Here is a 7,916-nt window from a genome sequence, read left to right on the forward strand (position 1 = left end):
TGAAACAGTTTAGGAACCAGTGCTCAGTTAAGCATTTCCATATCATGTAGCAAAGTTTGTTTTGAAAGGTTCCCCAGTGCAATCCCCTTCCTTTCTAAGAGACTGCTAAATGTAAGCCATCTTGGGTATTTTGAACTGATGAGTATCAAATGCTTTGGTTTCATTTTCTAGGGTAGAGTTTACCAATTCACTGGTAATGAAAATAAAAAGTGTTGAGCTGCCGCATTCTGGAACATTCTGCATCTACACTAAGCAATGCAGAGTCTGTGTTTTCAGTTAAGCGATATTGTTCCATGAAGTATGGTTATGTTTTCCCAATAATATAGCTCACTATGGTGGCCTGTTTGCAAAGTAAAAAACTTTTTTTCAACCCAGATATACAAAAGTTTGATGTGGAAGTTGTAAGAATATAGTTATTGCTGTCCCATCCTGTGAAAAAAAAAATTACCTGGCTGTGATGATAATCATTTGGCTTTAACATTTAATCATTGAAACAGAAAAAAGCCAACCCTGCTAGTAGTTATTGTGGGTGCCTTGCATCATAAAGACAGTGTAAAAGTCGTCTGTCCGACAATCCATGTACACTTCCTTTGACAGATCGGAACTGGTATGTTTCTGTCCTTGCTTGAATGTAACCTCCCAAAACAGCAATAAACATATAGGGGTGTTCAAATGTGAGGAAGTGTTAATGTTGGTCAAGAATTGGCTAGAGAGAGTTTGTTTTAACTGCCTTAAAACATAAGCTCTGATTTTAGAGATATTTCACAGGAATATGTCTGTAAAGGTTCTCATTCATCCAGGTCATGGTATATCTGTAAAAAATAAGTCAAGGCAACTGGACTTCAAGAAAAACACAGCAAGTCCAATTGCTTTGACTTTTTTTAACAAATATTTCACAGGAACTTTGTCATTCTTATGCGCTCTATAGTTCAAAGTTGGAGAGAGTCTAAATCACTCTTCGAATAAACCAAAAAAGGAATGACATACAATGTTGTTGTATTAGCAGTGGTCAGACTTTCAAGTAAACAAACATACTATTTTATATTGGTCTCGGCTTGTAGTCTCACATATACTTATTAAGACTTGTTTAATTGGGTAGTACAAGGATTAAAGGCATAGAAACATAATAACAAGAGATATTTTCTCATCGATTAATTTTGACTGGTTGCTGTGACTTTGCTGTTTTGGCTTCTTAAGAGGTCGAGTAGGTATTGGACTTGTGATCTATGCTAACTTGAGACTAGTATAGTTCGTATACTACTGCAAATGAGGCAGTTTTCTAACAGACCGCACTATCCAGAGAATTCCAATACTTCAGACTTTATTAAAATTCACAGCAAATCCAGTACAACAGTGAATAAAAGTGTATAAAGCAACACATACCAGCACTGCCCACCCCCAACCAGCTACAACCTCTCACATGTTTAACTTTTTTTCACATTTAGTTTTGACTGGTTGCTGTGAGTTTGCTGTTTGGCTTCTTAAGAGGTCAAGTAGATATAGGACTTATAATCTATACTAACTTAAGACTAGTATGGTTAGAACGTTGCCTTATTTGCAATTACAGTAATCTAGCTGGATTTTTAAAAATAATGTTTTAAGTAATGTATAGTCGCTATGACTGGCTAGTGGTGACTTTGCTCTGCCTAAAATACCAGTGAAGATTTTCTCAGATGGCTGATTGTCCTCTGGCCTGACAAGAACTATGGAGAAGTAGAGCTGTTTCTTAAATCTCTTTTTTAGGTATCTCATAACAAGTCTTTTTTTTTTTTACTGGATTTCCTAAATTTGGCATGGGTTTTAATCTGTTATTGGACCAGAATAAAACATTGAAGACATAATCTATTAGGTGTACTTGAGGACTGGAGTAGGCAAAAACTGATCTAGCGTTCGAGGGGCATGGCTTTCTCTTGGTTGTTTTCACCAGCGTTATGTGACATGGAAGCATGATGTTTCTCAAGAGGGGAAGAAAAGTAGCTGTGTAAGTATTGCAGCTCTAATGCTTCCCTGAGTTTTCTTTTTTTATATACTAGGTGCTTGATAGAACTGTCTGAAGTGTGTGGGTGCTCATTAAAAGTGCTTTAATATTTCAGAGATTTGGTGTGTCACCCCTAGTGTAAAGAAATCTGTCCTTTAATTTTCATGGAAGATCTTTGTGGAAGAAATTGATCATTGTACATGCACCACTCCATGTTAGCTGAGTGGCACACATGGTTGTTGCAGTTCTAAAATGGGTAGCTACCTGAACTGTCATTGTTCTAAGTGAAGCTTTGCCTGTCCTAATGCCATGTGGGGCTGCTATAGATCCCATCAAACCATGTTTTTTTAAACTTAGTTGACTATCAAGATAAAACGGTTATGTAAATATTTATATATGTAATTAATTTTGGTTTTCTAGATGTAGTTTAAAAAGATTTGTAAATCTCGTTAGCAAGAGAACAGCCCAGTTTTGCATGCTCACTTTTATTAAGGTTTGTGTGCTGTTCCATCATTGCTTGTGCATGGTAACCTTATGCAGTAAAACAAAATTAGCCGTTTTTCAACTTTTTGGTAATCCAGTTCTAGTTAACATAATCGTTTGTTGAACTTTTGATGCCAAAGGGGCATATTTCTTCTGAAGCCAATAAATGTGCAGTGGTACAGAGGCACAGTATTACCGATTCGCTTAACACACGGTATTTTTATTTAAGATTTTGAGCTTGATCAAACATTTTGCAGTGTAAAAAGTATTTGCTGGGACTGTTTTTTGTTTTTTTTTCCTTTATGATGCCATTGACTGAGGTTACAGCCTCTTCTATCTGCAGTACGAAACCAAATTTTATATAAAAATGTGTTTGTATATATTAGAATATTATAAGTATAAACATAGGATCATTTTACAGTAAATTTGTTAGCATATGCACTGAATCTTCATAATATCTTATTATGCAGAATATAAAACTTAATGAGTGTTTAAGTATTTTTAAATATTGGATGTAAATGCCATTTTCACTGTTTCATTTCTATAAATACATGATAATTGTCCTCTAGAAAACACTAAATTCATAGAATAGGAGTATATTATTGGAGCTAATGGGATGTATTTTTGTTTTTATTGTTGATACAGCAAAATTAACAGACTGTATTGTAACACATAGGAGTTGCCAGTGTATTATGCAAAATGGCTATGGTTGAAAAATCATCAAAGGGACACTAACAATATTTATTTTTTTATTTCATGAGGCCAAGATATGATTTTGTATTCAGCACTGAATATTAAAAAATAGTTAATTACTTCTGTATTCATTTAAATTGTTGATTACGTGTTTTAAAAGGAGATTTGTGCATTTTATACCATATATTGTCTATTTGGTTCACCTCAAATTTGGGTTTCATCTATCTCTCCACAGTTGATACTTATAATAGCATAAACAAAAATTACTCCTGTTTCTGAAATCAGACTAAGATACTGGTATACACCTTGTATCATCCTTAATGTATCGGCACAACATTGACAAGACATTACAGCTTTCCTGGAATGTGAGCAAAATATCTTAAGTTAGAACTCCTCACCAGAGTGTTAATTTTGCCTGGAGAGTGATCAGGGCACCTTCCTTGTGCAGTCACACCTGTCTGGGAATACATGCAGGGAATAAAATTAAATAATTCCTCCACTTTTCACATTTCTGCAGACTCTGGCTCCTTACTTCAATGGGAAGTCTACTGATGCTTTGACAAGAATGGTTAGAGTTGATTGGGAGGAACTTCGTGGCAGATGTTTTTGTGTAGGCAATTACAACTGCACAAAGCAGGTAACCTCCTTCCACCGCGGAGCAAATGAATAGTTTGCATTGACAGCAATTTCCTTCACCTAAACACTCTGTAATGTGCTTTTTGTGTGTGCACACACAATTGCTTTCACATTCTAAAAATTACAAGCACAAGTCCTACTCTCCTTTGAAAGCCTTTATGGATGTTAGCACTGTCATCACAGCAATATCGTTCATGTTTACTGCCTGGTGAGTGTATGCTACATGAATACTGCAAGCCTTGAGAATAGGGTGGAAAAAAGCACCAAGTCTTGGTTCAGTTAGGATTTTCAACCTTAAGGGCACACATTTTCTCATGAGAGCTTTGGAAGTGAAGTATACAAAATAATTAATGAACAGATCAATATAATTTTTGAAGTGCAGTTTAAATTAAAACAATCAAAAAGGTGGAAGGTTGCCTTGATCTGTTTGATTACTTTTGTGATCTGAAGCTGGTTACAGGTGGTTAAAATGGCCTGACTTGACAATATCAATGGCTGTGCCATGTAATCAGAAAAGTACAAACGTGTTTTATTCTATGGTATTGTTCTGAACAGTAAGCTGGATCACCAATGGCTATGTAGATGTATCTAGTTAAGAACGCGCCCAAACTCATTTACTAAAGCAACAAGTTAAGTGCAGTAATCCATGTCAGTTAACTGCTTTCTATTGTTGGCTGTTCTAAACTGATGAAAGAAAACGTCTGGTTTCTCTGGGTTATTGCAGTTTGAATATCCTCATAGATCTTTGCTGTTTCTCATCAGTTATGAAGGTGTTTCCTCCATTGAGGCTCTTTACTGCTGTTTGGTGCCAGATATACTAAAATTTGAGTTTTCTAGCAGTTTTCACTCTTCGGGGCATTTAATATCTATATAATATAAAACATAGGATTTCTAGCCATGATTGTTGTAGCTTGGCTGTGTGCATAAATCCAATTTACAAAACATTGTAGAGGTCTCTTTCTGACCAAATGTACTATTCATTTAAAAGGATGGCAGGCCAACAAAAGTATTGCACACTTAAAATCAGTACAGAAACATTAAACATTCAAAGTACTGCTAAAAGGTAGTAAGTAACATGTACATATAACAGACAGTGTTTCTTATATATTTATGTTTTTATACAAAGAAAAATAACTAGAAATATTTTAAGCAATTTTTGGTCTTGCACAGTTTTAGCATATAGAAAAAAAAAAACATTTACTATGCCAAAATCTAACTGCGGCAAAGTCAAACTATCATGGCACTTTCTTACTACATGCTCATTAATTTGCAGCTCTGATCAGGGCTACTGTTCCATGATATGTGTGTACCTTGTGAGCTATACTTTTAAGTGATGGACCCCAGTAGATTGTTATCTCTTGGTGACTTCCCTGAATTATTTCATGCTCATGCTAAACAACCCGTTTAGAAAAAGTGACAGCATCTGTGAAAAGAAACCCCCACCTTGATCCAATTATACTGTCCTCTATAGTGTTCCCCTGCTGCTCCTTCCTCCATTATAGCTATCACTAAAATACCCAATGTCGGCTGGTGTTAAAGCCTTGAAGGAGCTCGTGATTTCAAGCAAGACCTGAGCACTGTCACATGGAAGGAAGTCACATGCTTCCCCATACACAGAGGCACCGGGTATTTTGTGAAGTCTGATAGAGGAAGGATTTGTGGAGTATCCTGGTGAAGTATTAGTGGGCCTAGGGTGAAGCCTTGCCCCATTCTGGGCAAATTGACAGTGTCACTTTAAAGTCAGAGATAGACTTGTCAACATATGATTCACCACTTAATTTTTAGGCAGACTGATTTTAAGGAAACCTGTCATGTAAGAAATCTGCAGTCATGTTGATCTGATTTGCATACTTAGCCAGACATTCACTTGTCAAATACTTGTCATTCAGTTAAAAGTAAGTAATGAAGATCGGCATAACAGGTATATTCAGGGGGAGGTCAGCAATGGTATCCTCCATATTTCTCTTGTGACACATTCTGAGAATACTGAATCAGACAGATGGGCTGAGTTTCATTTTCTAACTAGCATTAAAATAAAGGCATTGGAATTTGGAATGTAAGTGGTTGCTCTGGACATCCTCACTCATTCTTGCATTTTTTGTTTTCTTTAAAGTCAACGTACTTGTAAGAACAGCCTATGAAATACAGGGTAATTTTCCAATGGATGTTTTTCTTCAAACTTACAAAAAAGAAACCCACAGGCCTGTAAATGTGCTATGTTGTTGTATTTCCATGTTTTGAAAATTGCTTATAGGATGTCAGGTGGAAGTGTAACTATAAATTGACTCTGATGTGCTGGCTTTTGTGCATTATTATTGAGGTGAATTATGTTAAGTGCCTTTTGTAATGGCCAAGATGTAAATATAACATTTATAAAGATGCAAATTGTTCTTAGCAATATGTCAAACTTTACTCAATAAAGTTTTTTTTCCCTTCCATATTGGTTATGTCTTCTTTATATTGCAAACTTTAATGTTGACCAGTTTTATAACATTCTGTATCAGTCAAAAGAGCTGTCCTTGAGGTCATGACTTTGGACTCCCTTGTTGTCATCTTCACACCCATGTTGGGCATTAGCCTAGCCCAATATGCACATTTAGGTGCAGATTGAAAGAAATCACCCAGTTTCCCTCATGCACGTTAAATATTGTGGATGAAAGAATCTGCACTGCTGGCTATTATATTCAGTAGGGATGCACCGATACTAGTATTTGGGAGAGTACTCGTAGTTGCCCATATGCTCCCTATATCGGAACTTCTGGTGTCAGGAAGCCAGGCGGCGAGTCGTTAGATGCCGCCCGGATTCCTGATTGGCCGGAAAACCGGCTCCATGATCCAGGGAGCAAAACTGGCTCTCATCACCAGGGAGCATGACGCCGGCTTCCCTAGCCAATCAGGAAGCTGGGGAGTGGCTAGTGACTCGCTTCCTGAGTGGCCAGGAAGCCGGTTCCATGCTCTCTTTTCACTTGGTAATGAGGGAGCATGGAGTCGGCTTCCCTGCCAATCAGGAAGCGTGTAATGACTCACTCCCGGTATCCTGATTGGCCAGGAAGCCGTCCCCATACTCCCTCATGACTGTGGAGCGGGCTTCCCGGCCAATCAGGAAACTGGGGAGTGGCTAGTGACTCGCTTCCTGAGTGGCCAGGAAGCCGGTTCCATGCTCTCTGGTGACAAGGGAGCATGGAGCCGGCTTCCCAGCCAATCAGGGGACGTGAGTCAGAATGGGCGCACGGCTACCTTAATGGGACTTCCAGTATCGGCTAGTACTGAAAAAAAATCGATACTCGATACCGGAAAAACGGTATCAGTGCATCCCTAGTATTAAGACGTCCCCAGCCGCTTTTTGTCGACCAATTAGTGACAGCATACTATGGGATACAGTCACTGTTCAGATACTCATTTTTTTTAACTTGTGTTGAACCAGGTGGTTATGACAGAATTTGGCTCAAATTTTTGCAGTGCATGACCATTTTAGCGTTACTTAATTTGGCAGCTGAAAGGTAGAAGAAAAATGTAAGTGAACCTGTGCCCATATTAGGATATATATCCAAAAGTATTGGAACGCCCACCTTTACACGCACATGAACTTTAATGGCATCCCAGTCTTAGTCCGTAGGGTTCAATAATGAGTTGGCCCACCCTTTGCAGCTATAACAACTTCAACTCTTCTGGGAAAGCTGTCCACAAGGTTTAGGAGAGTGTCTATGGGAATGTTTTACCATTCTTCCAGAAGCACATTTGTGAGGTCAGGTACTGATGTTGGACTAGAAGGCCTGGCTCGCAGTCTCTGCTCTAATTCATTCCAAACGTATTCTATCAGGTTGAGGTCAGGACTCTGCAGGCCAGTCAAGTTCCTCTACCCCAAACTTGCTCATCCATGTCTTTATGGACCTTGCTTTGTGCACTGGTGCGCAGTCATGTTGAAACAGGAAGGGGCCATCCCCAAACTGTTCCCACAAAAGTGGAAGCATGAAAATGTCTTGGTATGCTGATGCCTTAAGAGTTCCCTTCACTGGAACTAAGGGGCCAAGCCCAACCCCTGAAAAACAACCTTGGCACAATGCACTCCGGCAAGTACCGTTCTCCTGCAATGTCCATCGGATTGCCAAACAGAAGCTTGAATTGT

This window comes from Nanorana parkeri, unplaced genomic scaffold (assembly GCF_000935625.1).
Source record: "Nanorana parkeri isolate BGI_ZX_2015 unplaced genomic scaffold, ASM93562v1 scaffold1044, whole genome shotgun sequence".
NCBI lineage: Eukaryota > Metazoa > Chordata > Amphibia > Anura > Dicroglossidae > Nanorana > Nanorana parkeri.